This window comes from Arvicanthis niloticus, chromosome 13, assembly GCF_011762505.2.
Source record: "Arvicanthis niloticus isolate mArvNil1 chromosome 13, mArvNil1.pat.X, whole genome shotgun sequence".
Lineage (NCBI taxonomy): Eukaryota > Metazoa > Chordata > Mammalia > Rodentia > Muridae > Arvicanthis > Arvicanthis niloticus.
In genome coordinates, this window is record NC_047670.1 from 70781989 (window position 1) to 70802619 (window position 20631).

General features: G+C 45.4%; 1 protein-coding gene and 1 long non-coding RNA gene across 3 annotated transcripts in view; both read right to left on the reverse strand.

Moving 5' to 3' along the window:
• The window catches only part of Scaf11 (SR-related CTD associated factor 11), a 51585-nt gene extending 48612 nt beyond the window's left edge, over positions 1–2973 (reverse strand). Inside the window, exon 1 of one of the 2 annotated variants that reach the window (XM_034516291.2) lies at positions 2606–2973. The gene's annotated coding sequence lies outside the window, so the exon portion shown is untranslated. The remainder of the gene's footprint in view (positions 1–2605) is intronic. The other variant, XM_034516290.2, reaches the window with a different exon arrangement.
• A 2738-nt stretch (positions 2974–5711) lies between these two features.
• On the reverse strand, positions 5712–13046 carry LOC143434152 (uncharacterized). The gene is made up of 3 exons (XR_013103442.1): positions 12754–13046; positions 9197–11981; positions 5712–7009 (listed from the first exon to the last, which is right to left on the reverse strand). It is a non-coding gene; the product is annotated as an uncharacterized LOC143434152 (long non-coding RNA).
• Positions 13047–20631: the final 7585 nt, after the last annotated feature.

Here is a 20631-nt window from a genome sequence, read left to right on the forward strand (position 1 = left end):
TGAGTTCCAGGACTGGACACTCAGGAGGCCTTTACCCAGTGAATCATCTCAGGACCACAAAAGCCCCTACTACGAGACCATGATACTGGCTACTTTAACTCTAGGTTCTTCCGATTGCTACAGTCACCACTGCTCAGATGTGAAACAAAGTGCAAAGTGAGGAACAGAAGTTTAAGAATTTAGGTTTGGAGACTAGAAAGATGGCTCAGCAATTAAGAAGAACACTTGCTGCTCTTCGAGAGAATCGGAATTCAGTTCCCAATACCCGTATCTGGTGGTTCACAACTATCTGTAACTCTAGCTCCAGGAGATCACACACCTTTTTCTAACCTCCATGGACATATATAAGTAAATAATAAAGTAAATGTTTAAAAAAAACAAATGACCTGGGTTTTAAAGCTAGTACAACTGTAATTCCCAGCACTTAGGAGGTGGAGGCAGGAGGATCAGAAGTTCAAGGCCACCATGAGCTATATGATATATAAAACTCATCTGATTTTCAGTAGGCAAGTTAAGGCAAAACACCATTTACATCTAAAGGGCAAGAGCAGATGCTGGGATACACAGTGCACATAATTTTATAACTAGCTTTTACTACTTTGAGGCACATTGCCCTCTTAAGAATGGTGGTTTTACTATCTTGCATTGAAGTACCTAAAATTCGCAGTCACTAGGCTGATGGGTAGTTACCATTATACCTCATTACTAAAGGTATCTGCCAATGATAATCTGACAACATGTTAGGTATGTTTCCATGAAAACAGCTCATAAACTGATCAGTGCTCTAAGGCAGATGGAAAAATTGAGAATATCTAATAAAAGACCCATAACTACATGAAGGAATTCCAGGAAGAAAATTCTTAAAATTTTCTTTGTATCACACTTTTAAGTAACCTAATTTAGTTTCTTTTGTTATTTTTCTCCTTTGTCATACTGAAGACTGCCTTTTAAGTGTATTTACAGAAGAGCAGCAGCATTCAAGTTTAACCCAACCAAAAACCTTAAAATGTGCTTCAATTTGAAAGGTAAACTCCACTATAGTAAAACTGAATATTTGTTTACTATTTACAAGCACCGGGAGAAGAAAAAACTATTACTAAAGTGAAGCTACAGTAAGAACTGCTAAGCTTTGACAAACTGACCACAAGTGGGGCAATGGTGGTGTACGCCTTTAATGCCAGCACTCTAGAGGCAGAGGCCAGCCTGTTCTACAGAGCGGATTCCAGGATGGATAGGGCTACAGAGATAAACCCTGTCTTAAAAAACAATAAAGAAAAAAAAAATGACTGCATAAACAAAACGCAAATTAATTCACATCTAAAGATATTTTAAAATTTTGTTTTTTTCTGTCTAATTGGGTAAGCAACAACAAAACCCTACCAACCCTTTCCTTCTGGTTTTTAAATAATAGTAAAATGGCTAAGGGGGTGGGGGGGAAACATGGTGTCGTGAGACAGGATTACACAATAAAATTTTACTAAAAAATATTGGTTAAATACAAGGGCTAAGAATCTATTGCCTTCACTGTTATGAAGCTGCGGCAAATAAATCAACATGAGTTATCTTTTCCTTGGAAATGAGAAAACGAATTTATTGATATGGTTTTCCCAAAATTCAGAGAAAACTGCCCAAACTGGGGGAAATTTTACTACTACCATTTATTAGTCAAGGCACACTAAAAACTTTTTTGGTCAGTTTTGCCTAAATACGCTAGTTCGCTGCTAGTATAAAAACGGTATCAAAATGAATGAAAAAAAAAAAAAAAAAGCAGTGATCAACACTGTAAGACGGTACTTTTACATAGTACAACCAGCATGTAAAACTCACACTACGTATTGTTTACTATATCGCACATGAAGATGATTGAGTGCCCTGCTGTAATACGGTATTATACATATTAACGCAAGGGGACTGTAGTTCACCGTTTCAATCTGGGAACCTTTCCCTCAAATTGCAAGCAGATGTCTTTTAAATTAATTCTTCGAGATCCGTGCAAGACGAGCATGTATCTGTAAACCTTCTAAATGGTACACAATCCCCGGGTCTCGGCCTGAGTTTCGGTCGGTCTCCTGACCGGTTAGACCGTTGTCAGCCCAGACAGCGGGTTTTAAAAAATGAGGCGGGGGTGGGGAGGCGGCCGCCGAGGGAAAGGCCGACCGAGGCCAGGCGCCGGCTTCCTCAATCAGGCGCTGGAGAGGTCACAGCCTAGTGAAGTTTGGTTTCACCAGCGGGGCCGGGAGGCTCGGAGCCGAACGCGAACTCCAGGGGAAAGCAGCCAGCCTGGGAGCGCCTGGGAGCGCCCGGAAGCCCGGCCGACACGTTTCCACTGAGGGTGGGGGAGCTGCGGGCCGGGCCTGGAGCCCCTTCCTGCCTCGGCCGAGGCCCCGCAGCCCGCGCCGCCCCGCTCCTAGGCCCCGCGCGCGCCGAAACCGGACCTCCGCCCCGCGCCGCCCGGGGCCGCCGCTCCAACTTTGCTCGCAGCGAAAGACGCCGCCCGAGCCGCGCGCGAGCCCCAAACTTTGCCCGCCAGGCCCGCGCCCCCGCCGCGCCGCGCCGCGCTGCGCCCCGGGCGGCCCGTCCGCTCTCCCCGGCCGGGCGTGTTTACCTCAGGCCGAGGTCCGGGCGTCGTTCCGGCGGCCGCGCCAGCGCAGGAGGCCCGGTCTCCGTCAGTCCGCCGCTAAGTTCGGCACCATGGACTCCTCGGGCCGCTCGGAAGCGCGCGCGCGGCCCGCGGGCTCGGACGGCCGGGTCGGGAGCACGCAGCCACGCAGCAGTAGACCGGGGCAGCGCTGCTCCGCGCGGCTTGCGCCACCGCCGCTCCCCTCCCCCGCCGTGTCTGGCGGCTCCCTCCCTTTCTCCCTCCCTCCGCGGGGCTCAGCCGCGCCGCCACAGGTCGGCGCGCTATGGTGACGACGCGGGCGGGCGGGCGGGCGGGCGGGCGGGCGGCTGGACCCGCCGCACGCTGCCTGCTCGCGGCCGCCGCAGTGCTCCACCGGACCTCCAGGGGGCGCCGGCAAGCTGCGACGGACGGACGGACGTGGTGGGCGGGGCACGCCGCCTGGCCGGAGAGCGGGAGCTCCGGCGGCTGCGAGTGGCCGGGGCTTCTGGGAAACGTTCTTCTCGCCCCGCCCTCCTGCCACTCGGAGCGCTACGCGCACGCGCGACGCTCAAACCTGCCCCTCCGCTCTCTCTGGTGGCCTTTCTCCTGGCAGGGTCCGTGGGGACAATAAAGATGTTTTGGAGAGGCTGCGGTCCTGAGAAGAGCTCGTGCGTTGTTGGCACGGATGAAGTACTCAGCCAGTTGCCTAGGCGCACGTGCGCGGGGGCCCGCCAGCCCCGGACACCCTCCCACGCCCTAAGCCACATCACCCAGGCTAGCCGAGCATGGCTGGCTTTAAGTGCTTCCACTTCCAATCACTCCGCGATGTCCTGCCCTGCAGCGCCCTCGGATCTTTTGTTTCAACTCGGAGGTGTCTTTACAGGCTTTTCGTCAGGCGCTGGCTTGTGCACCCCCTGCCCCAGGCTCCCGCCTTTCCTAGTTGTCCTCTTGCTGTCATCTGGCCATCACAGCCCGGGTTGTTCCCTCCCCACTTGGAGACCAGCGGGTCACTGATATCCCCGCGTTCTCCCTGCCTGCAGGCTGCAACCTGCCCTGCCCTCCTCTCTGATCTTGTCGCTTCCCTGGCACCTTCATCCTGTGCTGCTTGGCTGTTCAAGGCCCGTCACATCACACCAAAGATTGGGATGGTGTCTCACCAAGCTCTTGACAGAGCCGAGCGCCAGCAAGGGACTGGGTAAATAACTGTTTTAGAAATGCATGAATGGCACCCTTGTCTCTCGCAAAGTTGGCTGCTTTGCAGTGCGTTATCTTCATAGGCTTGGAAACTTGATGGTATTGCTGTATGCAGGTATTTTGCAGTGATTTAGAAGTGTTAAAATACTTTGTTCTGATGAAACGACTTTCTGAGGGATCTTTCCCTTGTAATGATGACTACTGAAGCTGGTAATTAGGAGAACCTAAAAACCTGTTGAAACTGTTGTGTGACAGAATCAAATCAAAGGCGCTGTTAACTGTCCAGCAGAGATGAAGTTTAGCTTCCCTCTGTACACTCGGGCTCCAGAATTCACCCTAGAGAATTTATCAGTAAGAGCAGTTCCAGGTGAAAATGTACAATGCAATATTCTTTCGTATGTGTTGTATATATTTTTTAATTTTTTAATGCAGAATCTCACTATGCAGACCAATCCTCAAACTCCAGATCTACTTAAAATGTATTGCTCTACTTTTTGTGTTTATAACATTTAAAATCCACTCTGTAACCGTCGTGCTGGGTAACAGAGCACCAGAAACGACTCCTGCCTAACTAAAACCGTGCCTTCGACCATCTTCTCCCCTCCCCATCCACCTCCCACCCACACAATACTCTTAATAGAAAAGAAGGTGCATTGTAATAGGCTGGCTCTTGTTCCCCGGGAGAGAGACCCTGTCTATTTCTATATATAGTAATTTCCTTTCTACTGTGTTTTCATGATAAAAATGTGTTTTGTTTCCATTTTTTTAATTTATAAGAGAGGGTAACTATAACATGAATGGATAAAGTAGATGTCTTGTTACTTTTTAGACTCACTTATAAGCAAATGAAGGCTGGGGAGATGGCTCACCACACAAGCATGAGGGTCCGAGGTTGACCCCAGAACCCATGTAAAGGTGGGCACCATAGCAGGCATCTGTAATTCTAGTGCTCCCAAAGAGAAATGAGAGGTGCCAATAGGAGAGACCTCAGAAGGTAGCATGTCAACCAGCCTGCATGACAACAGACCCTACCTGTAGAGTGTAGAAGGCAAGAATCAATACCCAAGGTTGTCCTCTGACGCCACATGTGCACTGTGGGACACATACACTTTCACTCACACAGAGAAGTGTCCCATGAACAAACATGTACGTACGAACAAGTTTTTAGTTTATTTTTCATGTATATCGGCATTTTGCTTGCATGTATGTCTGCACCACATTCTTGCAGTATCCGTGGAGGCCAGAAGAGGGAGACAGAGTCCCTGGGGCTGGACTTGAAGGTGGTTATGAGCCAGCATGTTGCTGCTGGTACTCAAACCCAGCTCTTCTGGAAGAGAAATGCTAATAATTGGCCTGAGTTATCTCTCCAGCAAACCGCCAACCCAGAGAGATTTGCTGAGATCTACAAATGATGCATGTAAAAATACCTTCCTCAAAACTCACAATTGTGTTGCTGTTTCCCAGGCAACTATCCTTTCACGGTGTCATCCCTAATGACAGCTTTGAAAAGGAAAGGTGATCAATGTATAGAACTTTTTGGGTTCATCAGAAATAATTGCTATCATCTGTCTTTTATGAATAAAATACAAAACAAAATTTACATTAAGAGAAGAAGAAATCATGGTATAAAGACCTTGGGTTAATTAACCCCTTGGCAGTTTTGAACAAATAACTCCATGTTTTTATCTTCCGTTTTTATATAACAGAGGAGGTCTTTCAATTTAATCTGTATAGTGTGTTTACATCAATAAAAACTTACAAAGTCAAAAGGTATGCAGTTAAGACTCATGAACAAAATGTGGTCAAATATGCAATGTCCATATAAGGAATGAAAAATAAATGCTACAAGGAAAAATTATTTCACAGGAATTTTCACAAAATAATATAGCTTTATTAAAACCAATATTCCACTCAAGAAAGAAGAACTTCCAAATACAGTCTCTTAACAGTGATCAACATAACCAAGTACAGATGGAGTCAGTGGTGTGCCCCGTTAGCGCTCTGCATTGTAAATCAGTGCTGGTCAATCCTGCCAACAGCCCCATACACCAAACAAATACTATGGCCAGCCATGGCTGACATGATCAAGCCTGTGTCATTTCACCTGTGCTACCATTTATCCAAGCAAGATGCATCACCTGCCAGAAAGTTGTACTCTCTTTGATGTCCTACCCTCTGACAGAAGCTAGCAATAACTGGGTTCTGTGAGTTAGTCTATGATGTACAGATAACAGTTGTCAAACAGCAGGGCAGAGACATCTCCAAAGGCAAGCAAGGCCAGCTTGCTATGTCGAATATCTTGATTACCCTGTGAATATAACAACCAACACTCCACTGTTAGTGACCGACTACTGAACTACAGACGGTGCATTTGGCATCAGAATGAAATCTTGGCTGCAGGCAGACGCTTCTGTCCTCAGAGACAAAGTCTTTCAGCATTGGTAGTTGATTTCTTTGTCAACTAGACAAATTTTAATCATATTTTCCACACTCTGGGAGACATATATTCTCTAGATGATGCAAGAAAGACTACACCTCCTCAAAACCACCTTGGTGACCCAGTCCATGTGCCAAGTTTGCATAGTCACTCACCTAGATAGCCAGTTCATTGTTGCAGTCCATGTTAAACACTGCCTCCCATTCCCATGTGTCCCTGGAAATGCTGGGTCCTTCCCAGAATTCCATCTCAGCAGGCCAGTGTTGTCCAACGTTGCCTAACACAAGCTTCCATCAGATTTCACTGTATCCAAGTGTGGGCCTGTATGCTGCAAATTATCTCCCTGTGCTTCCACCTCAGGGCTTGGCAGACAAGTCACCTGACCCAGTACAGAGAAGTCCACCTTTGTATCAAAGTGTCTACTCTGGTACTGTGTCCAGTTAATGGTAAGATTTCCAAGGTTTTAAATCCTCCAGTTGCTTCATTCTCAAAATAGCCTTCAGATAAACCTCTTTGGGTACAAAACATCCTGAACGAAATGCCCTTCCACAAAAATGTCTACCTGCACTCTGTCGCACCTCCAGTGCAGACACGCGTCACTGGCCTTGAGGCAAGTCAGCACATGAGCACAATCTGAGGAGCGAGACATTTTAACACATAGAAACTGAACTCCAAGGAAAGGAGTCTGAGGAAAACATCAGGTTATGGCAGAAGATGCCTGGGCTGATTGGCTCCACTCAGACAAGTCAGTTGATCCAGAGTTTCATTTTTCTGCAAATCTGGGAAAGAAATGTAATGGAAATAATATCAACTCATGTCTCGAAGTCCTTTCTTTCCATAAGTTTATGAAACTATTCACCTAAGGGAGCCTCACAGTGGCTTAAGTCACTCCTAGTCATGATATCTGGGACTGCAGACACCACTCCTGGCCCCCAGTCTCACAGGAGCAAGAGAGATGTTAGTTAGCCTGTTCATGTGTTATTTTTCAATTTATTAAACTTTTTGATGCATGTGTATAGCACATTCTGGTCACAATTATTACTTCTGCTGGACTCCCATCATCCCTCACCTCCTGTTTCCCAGATGCTACCCCACTTCATGGCTTTTTGTTTTGTTTTTATTTTTTCTTTGTGACCCACAGGGCCATCACACGGACATGGGTTTAATGCTCTCCACGGAGCTAACCATCTTGCTAGTGATCGCATCACTGAAGATAATGACTTTTTCTTCTCCAGTAGCCCTCCACCGCCATTAGCTTCCCAAGGCTCAACATGTGCAGGATCTATGCGAGCAGCCATAGCTCTTGGGAATTCATGCATATCATAGGCCATACACATGCACATACGTAAGCATTTCACACCTGACACATTCTTTCTACCCCCTGCATCTGCAGTGTTCACTAAACCCTTCAGGGGGTGATGTGGGTATCCTGCTTAAGGCTGAGCACTGGACAGCCACTTAGTCTCAGCACCATGACCTCGAGGTGGACTAAAGTCCCATGCAATAGCCAACTTTATTCAGAGCAACAGACAATATATATATATATATATATATATATATATATTCTGAGGGTTAAGCAAGGTCGTAAGCAAAGGTCACTTGAGTTCGAGCTGTATACAATCACAAGGACAGGCCTTGTCTGGAAATCATTGTCTGAATAACAATATTCAATAAAGACAGAGCAAAGCCCTTTGTTAGGGACAGACACACAGGGACAGAGTGATATAATAACCTTCAGGCAAGCACATTTTCGTACAATAGACAAATGGAGGACAGGAGACACTGCAGCTCTTTACTGGTGAGTTGAGGCCATGAATATTTCATGTTATTTTAGAGAGATATTTTCTAATTCTTATAAAGAGCTGCAGACAGACAGACAGACAGACAGACAGACTAGATTTAAAAACTAGATGCAACCATTTTTTGTCTCCAAGAAACACACCTCACTATCAAAAAACACCTACAGACTTAGTGTCAAAGGGCAGGAAACAGTCTACCAAGTGAATGGACACTAAAAAGTTGGCATAATTGTTATGGTAACTTTAAACCAAAATTTGAAGAAAAAACTGGCTGTTGCATATTAATAAAGTGAACAGTTCATCAAGACAATGGTGTTAAATACATATATGTACCAAACATTGGAGCTCCTTATTTCATAAAACAAACACTAATGGACATAAAAGCTAAATTGTGGTGTATTGATAGTAGGTGATTCTAGGCCCCCATTGTGACTGTCAACTTGACAGACATAGAATCACTCTGGGCTTGTGTATGAGGGAGGTTCTAATTGGGCTAACCAAGGTGGGAAGATTCTTCCTAAATGTGTAAAGCACCATTTCATGGGCTGAAGTCCTAAATCGAGCAGATGACCAGTTTTCATATCTGTCTGCTCAGTGTTGATGTAATGTACCAGCTGTCTCCCTCTTTCTCCATGATGAACTATACCTCTTTCAACAACATTCCTAAATAAACCCCTTCTTCCTGAAGTTACCCTTGCCACACGTTTGATAATGGCAATGACATTTCCATAAAGGTATTTAATATACATATCTGCGTCTTTATATAGGTCATTCATCTAAATGGAGCATCTTCTAAAAAAAAACACTACTAGGTTAAACTATATCATACATCAAATGGACTCAACAAATATGTACAGACTCTTCAACAAATATGGAATGAACACTCTTCTCCACAGCCGTATGACCTTCTCTACACCTGGCCACATTCTAGTCAGAATAGGGGATCTGGAGGAAACTTTGAGATAAACATGCTTGGGTACGAAGTGGGAAGACCAAACCTTATCTCTAGATATCTAGCAGGTTTTCATGTGGCAATATATTTTTAATATTATCCATACCCCAAAGGCATTTGTTTCTCTATGCCCTAGTGAGGGTTTACTGCTATGAACAGACACCATGACCAAGACAAATCTTACAAAGGACAACATTTAATTGGGGCTGGCTTACCGGTTCAGAGGTTCAGTCTATTATCATCAAGGTGGGAACATGGCAGCATCCAGGCAGGCATGCTGCAGGAGGAACTGAGAGTTCTACATCTTCATCTGAAGGCTGCTAGTGGAAGACTGACTCCCAGGCAGCTAGGATGAGGGTCTTAAAGCCCACACCTATAGTGTTGCACCTACTCCAAAAAGGCCACACCTTCTAATAGTGCCACTCCCTGGGCCACGCATGTACAAACCATCACACTCTATAACTGAAAAATAGAAGCAGAATCTAGAGTATCCAGACTTGGTGAGTCAGAAACAAAGGTAGAACACAGGTGTCTTAGGTAGGGTGGCATTGCTGTGAAGAGACACCATAACCAAGGCAACTCTGATAAAGGAAAACATTTAACTAGGGGTGGCTTACAATTTCAGAGGTTCCGTCTGTTATCATTATGGTGGGCTTTGATGGCATAGCTATCTTTGAATATTTCTGTTCCTGTAAACCACCCATATTTCTGCAAATTACCCCAATGCAACACACTCCTTCACCAAGTTGAACTTCAGTGGTGCCTTAGTTTGGGTTTTATTGCTGCGAAGAGACATCATGACCGCAGCGACTCTTGTAAAGGACAACATTTAATTGAGGCGAGCTTATAGTTTCAGAGGTTCAGCCCATTATCATTATGGCGGGAAGCATGGCAGTGTCCAGGCAGACATGGTGCTGGAGGAGCCAAGGGTTCTACATCCTCATCCAAAGGCAGCCAGGGGGCGACCATCTTCCTCAGACAGCCAGGAGGAGGGGCTCTCTTCTACACTGGGCAGAGTCTGAGCATAGGAGTCCTCAAAGGCCACATATTCATTAACACCCTCCAACACGGCCACACCTCCTCCAGTAAGACCACACATCCTAATGGTGCCACTCCCTAAGGCCAAGCATTCAAACACATAAATTTATGGGGGCTAAATCTATTCAAACAACAGGTATAGCATAAGGTAGTACCAAGAACAGAAAGAATATCTCATCTCAGTCAGAGGAAGCAGGCATGAAAACTCAAAAGAAAGGTCTGCATACCTTTTATCTTCAGTCCCCTGCCCAGGCTGTGCAACAAAGAGACTTTTCTGTACAAAACTCTGGGCACAAACCCTTCAGTCACTTTGAGGTGGGTCTCTGGACTCACCAGTCCTCAAGGCTGCTATATTACCTGGGGTTTTGGTGGAGATAAAGAAAGGGAGGGGCTGTTCCACTCCTGTCCACCTTGCAGATCCTACTCTGGTGACTTCCATGGCCATTGTGAGCCCTTTGCCACAGGCCATCCTACCTGGCTGGGACCTCATTCTGCACGCCTCAGCCCAGTAACATGCAAGGCTCAGCCGGGTAAGACTTTATAGCTTAGCCAAGCAGTGGTAGCACATGCACTCCTTTAATTCCAGAACTTGGGAGGCAAAAGCAGGCAGATCTGTGTTCTAAGCCAGCCTGGTCTTCAGAGGAAGTTCCAGGACAGCCAGGGCTATACAGAGAAACCCTGTCTTGAAACAAAACAAAAACAACAACAACAACAACAACAAAAAACCCTTTATGGCTCACTTCCAATCAGATAGAGGAGCCCTTTGGGAGAAGACGATCAGGAGTTGACTAGATTCAGCTTCTGTGAGAGACTCTAAGTGGAACTGTCAGCAGGGATAAAAGGAGTTGAGACTGAGACTCTGAAGGGCAGAGACCTAGGGAGAAACAGAATTTTTTTTTTCCCAGACAGGGTTTCTCTGTGTAGCCCTGGCTGTCCTGGAACTCACTCTGTAGACCAGGATGACCTCGAACTCAGAAATCTGCCTGCCTCTGCCTCCCAAGTGCTGGGATTAAAGGCGTGCACCACTACTGCCCAGCTTTAAGGTCTATTTTTAATGATGGTTCTTAAATGTATATTAACCTCCTTTCTATCCCACCACCCACCAGAGAAAGAAAGGATACAGGGGAAGTAGACCTGTTTAGAAAGGTTCTTTGGAACAAATCCTATCTACATTGTCAGGAAATCAGCAGTTCAGTTCATAGGTCAGCAGCAGCGGCTCGGTCCACTCACAAACACTTCACCGATACACCAGCAGTCCAGTTTGGTAGAGTCGGATAGCAACCTCCAATCGGCAGCTGTGGCACTACCTAGCAGAGACAGGCAGGCCTCAGCCTTGGCTCAAGTCAACAGGAGGGGACCAGCAGGAACATTAGGAAAAGTTCTCGGCTGTGCCCCTTTCAGCGATTATACTAGCAAGCCACGCTCAGCCTCTGTCACTGTCCTTTTGAGTCCTTTTTATACTCCTTCCAAACATCACATGTCTTCCGTGGGTCTTGCCTCAGCATGTGTCTTGCCTCTCAGCATGTGAATCTAACTTAGCAAAACTCCATGTGAGTCTGTCTCAGCTGACATCACTCTGCCAACCAGCCCCAGTCTGAGGAAGTGGCAAAATAGCTGCAGCAAGCCTCAGCACATCACCAGAAGGTTTTTGGCACATCTCTCTTTATGGAGTTCTGAAAAATGCAGCTCAACTGTGCAAGGCGGACCAATACAAGTGCGTTGTTAGTGAAGAATCCTTCATCACGTGTCCTTTCACATGCTTGCTTTAGCAGAACATCTGTTCTCCTGTGTCTGCTTCAGCCAAACATTCCCACACAAGTCTGCCTTAGCCTTTCACCTGTGTCCACTTCAGGAAAACACTCCTTCACGTGTTTGCCCCAGCAAAACACCATCCAACGCAACAGACTCTCCAAAGAACCCTTAAGTTTCCACTTCAGGAAATGGAAGAGGCAACTGTGGCATCTGTAGATGAAAGACAAACAGAAACCAGACAGAATCAGAGTTTACTGGAATTCCTAGTACAATCCCAGAACCAAATCAGCACCACTCATGGGACACAGGAGAAGTGTGTTTCTCCCTCAAGGGTGAGGTGCATACCCTGGGTTGGCTTCTAGTTAGCACTAAATCAGAAAGCCCTTAGAGAACAACCAGCTTTCCTTTCCTTGAGACAAGGTGAGACCAAGGCACCAATAACAAAAGCCGATACTCTCCTGTCAGATTCTGTCCAGACCACATTCATTACTAACACCACCCAGCCACTCAAACCCTGGTCTTGGTAGTCTTGGGAGGCAGAATCAGACAACTGGACTCTCTGCTATCAGCATCCCAGTGTAGAATGAGAAGGCAACTTGTCAGGCGTTTCCTTTCCAAACCTTAAGAGGGCTTCTCAAGAGACCTATCCTCCTTACACCAAAAAACAAAAAAAAAACAAAAACAAAAACAAAAAACAAACAAACAAAAAACCCTCTTCCTCAAGAAGCCAATATTTATTTATTTATTTACATCCCAAATGTTGTCTTCCTTCTGGTCCCCCTTGAAGAGTTCATCCTCCCTCCTCCTCCCCTTTGCCTCTGAGAGGACACTCCCACCCCAACCCCCTTCCCTGGGGATCAAGTCTCTGCAGGATTAGATTCATCCTCTCCCACTGAGCCAGACCAGGCAGCCCTTTGCTACATGTGTGCTGGGGAGGCTAATCCCTTTTAACAAGAACTGACTTCAGTATACACAGACTTACCTTCTAGGAATGTCAGAAGGATTTTCCATTTTTCCATTTTAGTGTCCAGGATATGGCAGAATCTCTGGGCTCAGTGGTAGGCATGGGACCCCGGAATGTTTTCAGGGGCTATCTCCCCTACAACTTCCCCACTGGCCAGGGAGTTCTGAGTGCCATATATGTACGGGATAATCTCACTGGGGTCTCAATATATCCAGGCAAGAAAGTTATAGACCACCATATGTATAAGGCCAAAGTAGGGTCTTTTATATAAGCCAGTGACCAAGAGCAGGCCTCAGAAAAACCCTTGGCATTGAAGTTCATTGTTACAATGTTTATAAAGACAAGAACCACAAAACCACAATGTCAGGTGTGAGGAGAAACTGGTAACATATTTGCTTTGACTACAGAGTCAGCAGATTGTTTTGACTGTGCACCTGGTCAGGGTCACCAAAAGTCTGGAGAGTGTTGCCGAGGTGGCTACTGTTCAGGGAGTAAAGGCTGAAAAGCACGGAGCAGGCACAGATGGAGTCAGGGTAGGATCAAGACAAAGTAACATTCCTTCAGTCACATCAGTGCCAATTTAGAAACAAGTGCATTGTAAAATGTATTCAACTCTCCAGATCAATCCCTTTTTCCTGAAAACTGCATGATTTTGTTTTTCGTTACAACTAAGTAAATTTCAGCTGGTGAAACTAATGGGGAAGGAAGCAAACTGTTGCGTGGTGATTCTTGTCACAAACATTATTGCTGAGTTGACATCCTATATGTTAAGTTATTCTATTTGTGAAGAATGTGCTCATTTGGAAGGGTTTGTGTGTTAATTTCAGGGAAGTTAGAACTCTGCCATGAGAGAGGATTGTAAGAGGCCTAGCTAATAGTTTTATTAGTCAGCATGTAGCTGACCCAGTTTTGGGGATGGCAACTATGTATCGGTATAGGCCCAGTGGTTCACAGACAGTATCAATAGTGTTATGTTTCCGGCCACTCACCGTATAGACTGGGAGGCCTCTTCAGCTTTCTGTCACTTCTCCTGTCTTTAACAAAGCTTTCTAGTGCTTTTCATGTTTCATCAGCTATTGGGTCTTCAGTTCTCTTTCTGAAACACATCTAATTAATTTTTCATAGTTTAGAGTCTACCATGCTTGGCAGCTGCTCTATTCTGGTATGTCTGCACAAAAGAATGTTCAAGATATGAACCAAGACATCAAATAACCTTCACAAAACTGAAAGAGTGAACACAACAGGAGGCTTCTCTCTGTGAGACTAATCCAGAAGCTATAGGGCTCAACCAGTGTGCTATTGCTGAAAGAACAGATACACCAATGAATGGGAACAGGATAGCGGAGAGAAAGCTAGAGATCTTCCCACCTTAAAGATCCAGATTACAAGTGGGTAGTGGGTCTTCCCACTTAAAACGATTTAATGAAAAAAAAAAAAAATCAGTCACAGTGGTGCCCAGACATTTGGGTTTTATTTAATTTCAGATGTAGTTAAGTTGGCAGGCGAGAGCAGCCACCCCAGCGGACAGGCACACTGTGATATGTTCAGATGTGGCGGAATCTCCCAGCCATACGAAGGAATGATTTGGAATGGGCGAACCTTGAAATGCTGTGTGCTGAGTGACATAACATAGTCACGGAGGTTCCCAGGGTATCAATTTTTGTTTTCTGTGGAAGAAACAGATCATTTCCATTCTTCTAAATGTGGGAATCCAGTTTCCCCACTATTGTGCTGAAGAAGTGTCTTTTCTCTGATAAAGGTTTCTGAGACCTTTGTCAAAAACTGGTGGCTGTAAGGCCAGTTTGGTTGTACACACCTTTAATATCAACACTAGAGACAGAGGCAGGTGGATCTCTGTGAGTTCTAGGCCATCCTGGACCTTAGTTTGGATCCACAACAGTCACATATAAAATCCAGCACTGAGGAGGCAGAGAAAAAGGATTCCTGACGCTTGCTGACAGCCAGCCTAGCTAAATCAATGAGTTCCAAGTTCAGTGACAGACTCTGTGTCAAAAACTACCAACATTGAACGCTCGCACATGCGTGCCTGCGTGTGTGTGTGTGTGTGTGTGTGTGTGTGTGTGTGTGTGTATTGGGGTGGTAGCTGTGTGCTGTTTCTAGGTCTTCTTGCGTCTATCGTGGCGTGTGTATGACTCTGTGCTTGCACTGTGGCTCTGTAAAACAGTCTGAGAATGGGTCTTGTGACCCTTCCTTCCACCACACTGATTTTGCTACACGTAGCCTTGATTCTTGGGGATCTTCCTGTGCTTCCATATACATTCTAGAGTGTTCTTCTAACTCCGGTTCTCTATCTCAGTGAAAACAGGTCACTGGAATTTTGGTGGAGATGGTGCTGTAATCTGTAGATTGCTTTCAGGGCTGTAGCCATCTCCACGATATTAACACTGCCAACCCAGGAGCGTGGGAGGTCTTTCCATCTCTAATGCTCTCTCCAATTTCTTCAGTGCCTTGAAGATTTCGCTGTTGAGTTCTTTAACTGCCTTGGTGATAGTGAATCCTAGGTATTTTAATTAATCGATTAATTAATTAATTAATTAATGTTATAATGAATGTTATTCACACTCCTGATTTTTTGACAGCAATGTTAGCACACCTTTATGAATTTTAATGTATACCCTACTCTGATTCTGAGAATGTTTTCAGGTCCAATAGTATTCTGCTTTAGTCAAGCATAGGATCGTGTAGCCTGTAACTAGGGATAGTGTGACTTCTTCTCTTCCTGCTTCTCCCTTTCCTTTCTTTCTCTCATTTCATTGCTCTCGCTGAGACTTTGAGTATGATATTGCGTAAGACTGGAGAGATTGGGCTCCCTTGCCTTGTTCTAGATTTTGGAAACAATTCTCTCAGTGATTTCACCATTTAGAATACCAGTGGCTATGGATCATTCAAACATAGCCTTTATTTTTTAAAATATGGATGTGTTAATTCATCTGAATGCTCTGTCTGAATTTGCACTGGAATGCTAGGAGAAGGTATCAGATCCCATTACAGATGGTTGTGAGCCACCGTGTGGTTTTTGGGAATTGAACTCAGGACCTCTTGGAAGAACACCCAGTGCTCTTAACCGCTGAGCCATCTCTCCAGCTCACACACATCACCTTTGTTGTGATGAGGTATGTCTTTCTCTTCCAAGTTTCCTTAGGGATTTTATCATGAAGGGATGGTGGACCCGTTGCTCCACCACTACAGCATAGGAGCCCTTAGGCTCTGTCAGTGACTAACACTGAGGTTGATTTACTCTGCGCTCTTAGGCTCAGTGTGGTCAGACTCCATAGTGATTATCAGTTGGCCAGGTATGTCCCAGCTGGCAGGGGGCCTTGTCTTCCCACACTCTTGCTCCATTGGAGCCTTCTGCTGTTCAAACCTTTGGCCTGAGAGTGCTTGGCTCTCTGTGGTGCCCTCCCCGCTGGCCTTCCTTCACACTGGAGCTGTGGCAACCTGATCTGGGGCTTGGGGCTTGATCTGTGGTTGCTCCGTGATTTCAGGCCTCCAAGATAGCTAAGACTGCAACACCAGCTTCTCTCTCAGGGTGAAACCTGGCCCTTGGAGTCACACGGATTTATCTCCACCGATGACCTATCTGGGAGAAGAATCACTGGCTCACCAAAACCTCAAGGCCTCTGGGCTTATCCCGGGGGCTTATATTTTGAAAGTAGCTGCTGTCTCTTCCCCAGTGCCTGTGTCTCTGGCCTTCCCTCTTCTCTCCTCAGGAGACCTTCCTTTTCTCCTGTCAGTTTTGAAGCTCTTTCTCCGTGACTCTCTCCCCTCTCCCTGACATTCATGGCGCCCCCCTGGAGTAGTCCCTGTCACCTGTCAGTCCTAAGGTTAACACTTCCTTCTTTTAAAAATGTCGTGAGAAGGAAAGGTGAGGGTGATCTTGCCATTCGGTTCAGCAGCTGTGCTTCTTTCTAAGTGTGTGTCATCTTGGTTTGAAATCCTGTGTCCACACAGAACCTAAAAATCTATGCACAGCAGCTTTTTTTGTAACTTTCAAGCAGTGTAATCAATGACTATGTCCCTCAATAGATGGACACATAGACAAACTTATAGTATATCCATGTGCTGGGGTGCTCTTCCACCATCAGAATGAATGTGCTATCAATTAATCAAACCTGGTAAATTTTAAATGTATGTTACCAAGAACCGTCACTGTTACAACTTTGAAAAATACTACGCTATGTGTAGTTCATCTGCCTGGCATTCTGAAAAGGTGAACCTGTATGATGGTGATCTGGCCAGTGGTTGCCACAGGATTTGGAGTAGTTAGGGCTGAATAATCAAAACATAACGGATTTTTTTTTTAAAGCGGTGATGATTATATGTGTAACAATAACTGAATGTGTGATTTTATGTCCTTTAAAATTGACAGGACTCGGACCTGGAGGCGTGGCTGAGAGGCTGACGGGCCTTGCTGCTTCTCAGAGGACCAAAGGTTCTCAACACACATGCCATACACATCACGGCTGCCTGTAGCCCCATCTCCAGGAGATTCAAAACCTTCCTCTGGCCTCTGTGGGCGCCCACACTGACCCCCACCACATACGTAAATCAATTCTTTTTTTTTTTTTTAAGATTTATTTATTTTATGTATGAGTACACTGTAGCTATCTTCAGACACACTAGAAGAGGGCATTAGATCCCTTTACAGATGGTTGTGAGCCACCATGTGGTTCCTGGGAATTGAACTCAGGATCTTTGGAAAAGTAGTCAGTGCTCTTAACCGCTGAGCCATCTCTCTAGCCTCCCTGTAAATCAATTATAAAAAAAAAAAAAAAAAAAAAAAAAAAAGTTAGAGCAAAGAGTGAATGTTATTGTAGCAATTTTTAAAACCATATACTCTTCCCCGGGTGTCTTAGTTAGGGTTTTACTGCTGTGGACAGATATCATGACCAAGGCAGCTCTTATAAGGACAACATTTAATTGGGGCTGGCTTACAGGTTCAGAAGTTCAGTCCATCATCATCAAGGTGGAAGCACGGCAGCATCCATGGTGCAGGAGGAGCTGAGAGTTCTACATCTTCATCTGAAGACTGCTAGCAGAATACTGGCTTCCAGAAACCTAGGATAGGGTCTTATAGACCACAGCCACAGTGACACACCTATTCCAACAGGGCTACCCCTTCTAATAGTGCCACTCCCTGGGCCAAACATATACAAACCTTCACGCCAGGAAAGAGCACACGAATTGGTTATCCAAAATCAAGTGGTCAGCCTTGAAAACGTACACACAAGTAACCTTATACAGATTATATTTATCAGGTTATATTTAGGAATATATACATACGTATATATTTTACATATGTATATATGTAAAAGCAATGAGTGGGGGAAAGGCCATGAATTTGAAAGCAAGCAAGGAGGAGTATGTGAGAATTTGGAGGGAGAGGAGGGAAGGGCAAATGATTATGACCTCAAAATCTAAAAGACATAATTTTAAAACTCACTTAAGGTGGTTTGGAGAGAAGAAAGGTATATGATGGAAGGCAGGCTGTGAGAACTGAGTATAGTACATTTTGGGGGACGGGGAGAAAGGAGGCATTGACCTGACTTTGGAATGAGTGAAGAGTGAGACTAGAAGTAACCGCATTGGTAGCTTCCTCTCATGCTGCTATGGAAACAACTCCCATATTGGTTCAGATCTATCCTAGAATTAAGTAAATGGATGTTCAGCCCTGGGAAGCAGGTTTCTTACTGTTGAAAAGGGAGGTAGAAGCCACTAGCAGGCAACACTAGATGTCCATAGAGAGCTAGGGGCACCTGCATGGGCTCATATTTCAGCTAATGCACACACGGGTGGATGCCTGTGGAAATATTCACAAGTATGTGCATGCGAGCCGGTGGGAACACACCCAGATATTTCCTCGCCCACTCAACAGAAAAGACGGAGAGGTGAAGAAAACCTCACAGCTTAGCATACCTGACAGCAGATCTTAGTTCCTAAGGACAGTCACTCTCTGATTGAAGGAGCTAGGGTTCCTTGTAGAAACCGTTGGTTCTAAAGGACACATGCAGCAGCATCTGGTGGTTCCAGAAGGTAAGGTTATAGTCTTCAATAAAGACTATAATGGAGTGTGTCAGGGAATAGCAGGTCCAAGAGATAGAGTTTTCAGCGGTCCTAGTTAGAACAGTGGAGCAGAATAGATAGCATTGTACTGAGTGATAACCCAAAGTGTAAAACAAATATCCACCAGTATAAAAAGGTGAATAATTAGGTAAATTGGGGGGAATGCACACATTTCTTGTGCAAAGAGATTGCCCACAATTTATACAGATGTCCCACTGTCTCAGAGGTCTCCTAACTGCAGTGAACACTGAGTGAGTCCTCCCAAGAAACCAGCATAGAATACAGCATGCTCTCACAGTCGAGAGATACGAGAAATCCCTCAAACTCCTGGTGCAATCTAAGTCCACAGCACAGAGACGCTCGCACACCCATGTTAATGCAGCACTACTGAAGCTAGCTCAAGATACGGCACAACCAACACATCTGTCAGCCAATGAACAGATAAAGAGAACAGGGTGTGTGCACACAATGGAGTTTTAGTCAGCCACAAAGAAGAATGAAATTATATCACTTGCAGGAAGAAGGTGAAATTGGATGACCATGTTAAGTGAAGTAAGCTATGCCGAGAAAGGTTTTCTGTCTGCAGACTCTAATAGATCCCTGTACTTTAAACTATTATATAATATATGACACATATATCATTTACACACTGGTGTTATATAGATACTATGTTACACAATCTAGTATAGGTTTTATATATTATAATGTAAACTCTCATATACTCTAACTATAAAGTCTATATCAGTAGTTGTTCACCAGTTATGACCAGGTGCACTATGCAAATGTGTAATGTTAGCGAAAGGGAGGCTGGCCACAAACGTGTGTGGGACAGTACTGATTTGCAAACGTTCTAAAAATCTCAAAGTGTGCCAAAAGAAGCTATTTCTAAAGACGGAACTTACTTCTCACCTAGGGGCCCAAGCGGTCACAGTGATGTAGGTGAAGGAGATAGACCCTCTGGGGGCCTCTGTGGGTCTGGGCTCTGGTAGCTCAGAAGAGTTGCTGACCACTGGGTGAGAGGAGCGAGCACGGTGGGTCAAGGTTTAGAGATTTCGCTATTAATAACCAACCAGACACAAACAGGAAACAGCTGCGAGCATCGATGCCCGAAGGCATTTGCATGGCTTTCTGACAAGCCATCGTAGCTTCTCCGGATTTCTCTCAGTCTCTCACTCCCAGCTCTCTCCCTCCGTGGCTTTCCTACTTCTCCTTGCTGCCTTCCTTCCCGCTCCACGCCCTTCTCCGCACCATTCTTTTTCTCTCTTTCAACCTCACCCTTCTGGAGCTTTCTGCATACTTATTCGCTCAGATAGCTAGTACGTGCAGAGGTTCAGACACTCCCGTCAGAACCCACAGGCTCTCCCACCTTACACTTCTGCAGTAGAATTGGGTCTCTACAGTACCCTCAAGGTAGCCCAAAATATTACATATTTTTCACTTTCTGATCTACAGTAACCTTTCACTAGAACCTTTCCTGTTTAGAGCCTCAAACGGAAACTCCTTGGCTCCGCTATGCAGCTCAAGAGCCGTTCTGAGATCCCAGCTCTCCGTGGTCTCTGTGGAAAGTGTGATGTTATTGGTAGAATGTTCTCTCAGGCTTCAGGGCACTAGGCAATGGCTACTGCCTTCTTTCAAGGTTCCAATGAGAAGCAAAGTGATTCCAACAAAGCTCCCCCTGGAGAACCAATGGATTTATTGGAATTACTTAGAGTGTAGATGAGGGGTTACTACACCTACATGTAGATGACCCCCAAAACAGCCTCGCTGGAGAGTCGTCAGCCTGCATGTAGGATGGCTTCCCTTGGAGCTGCT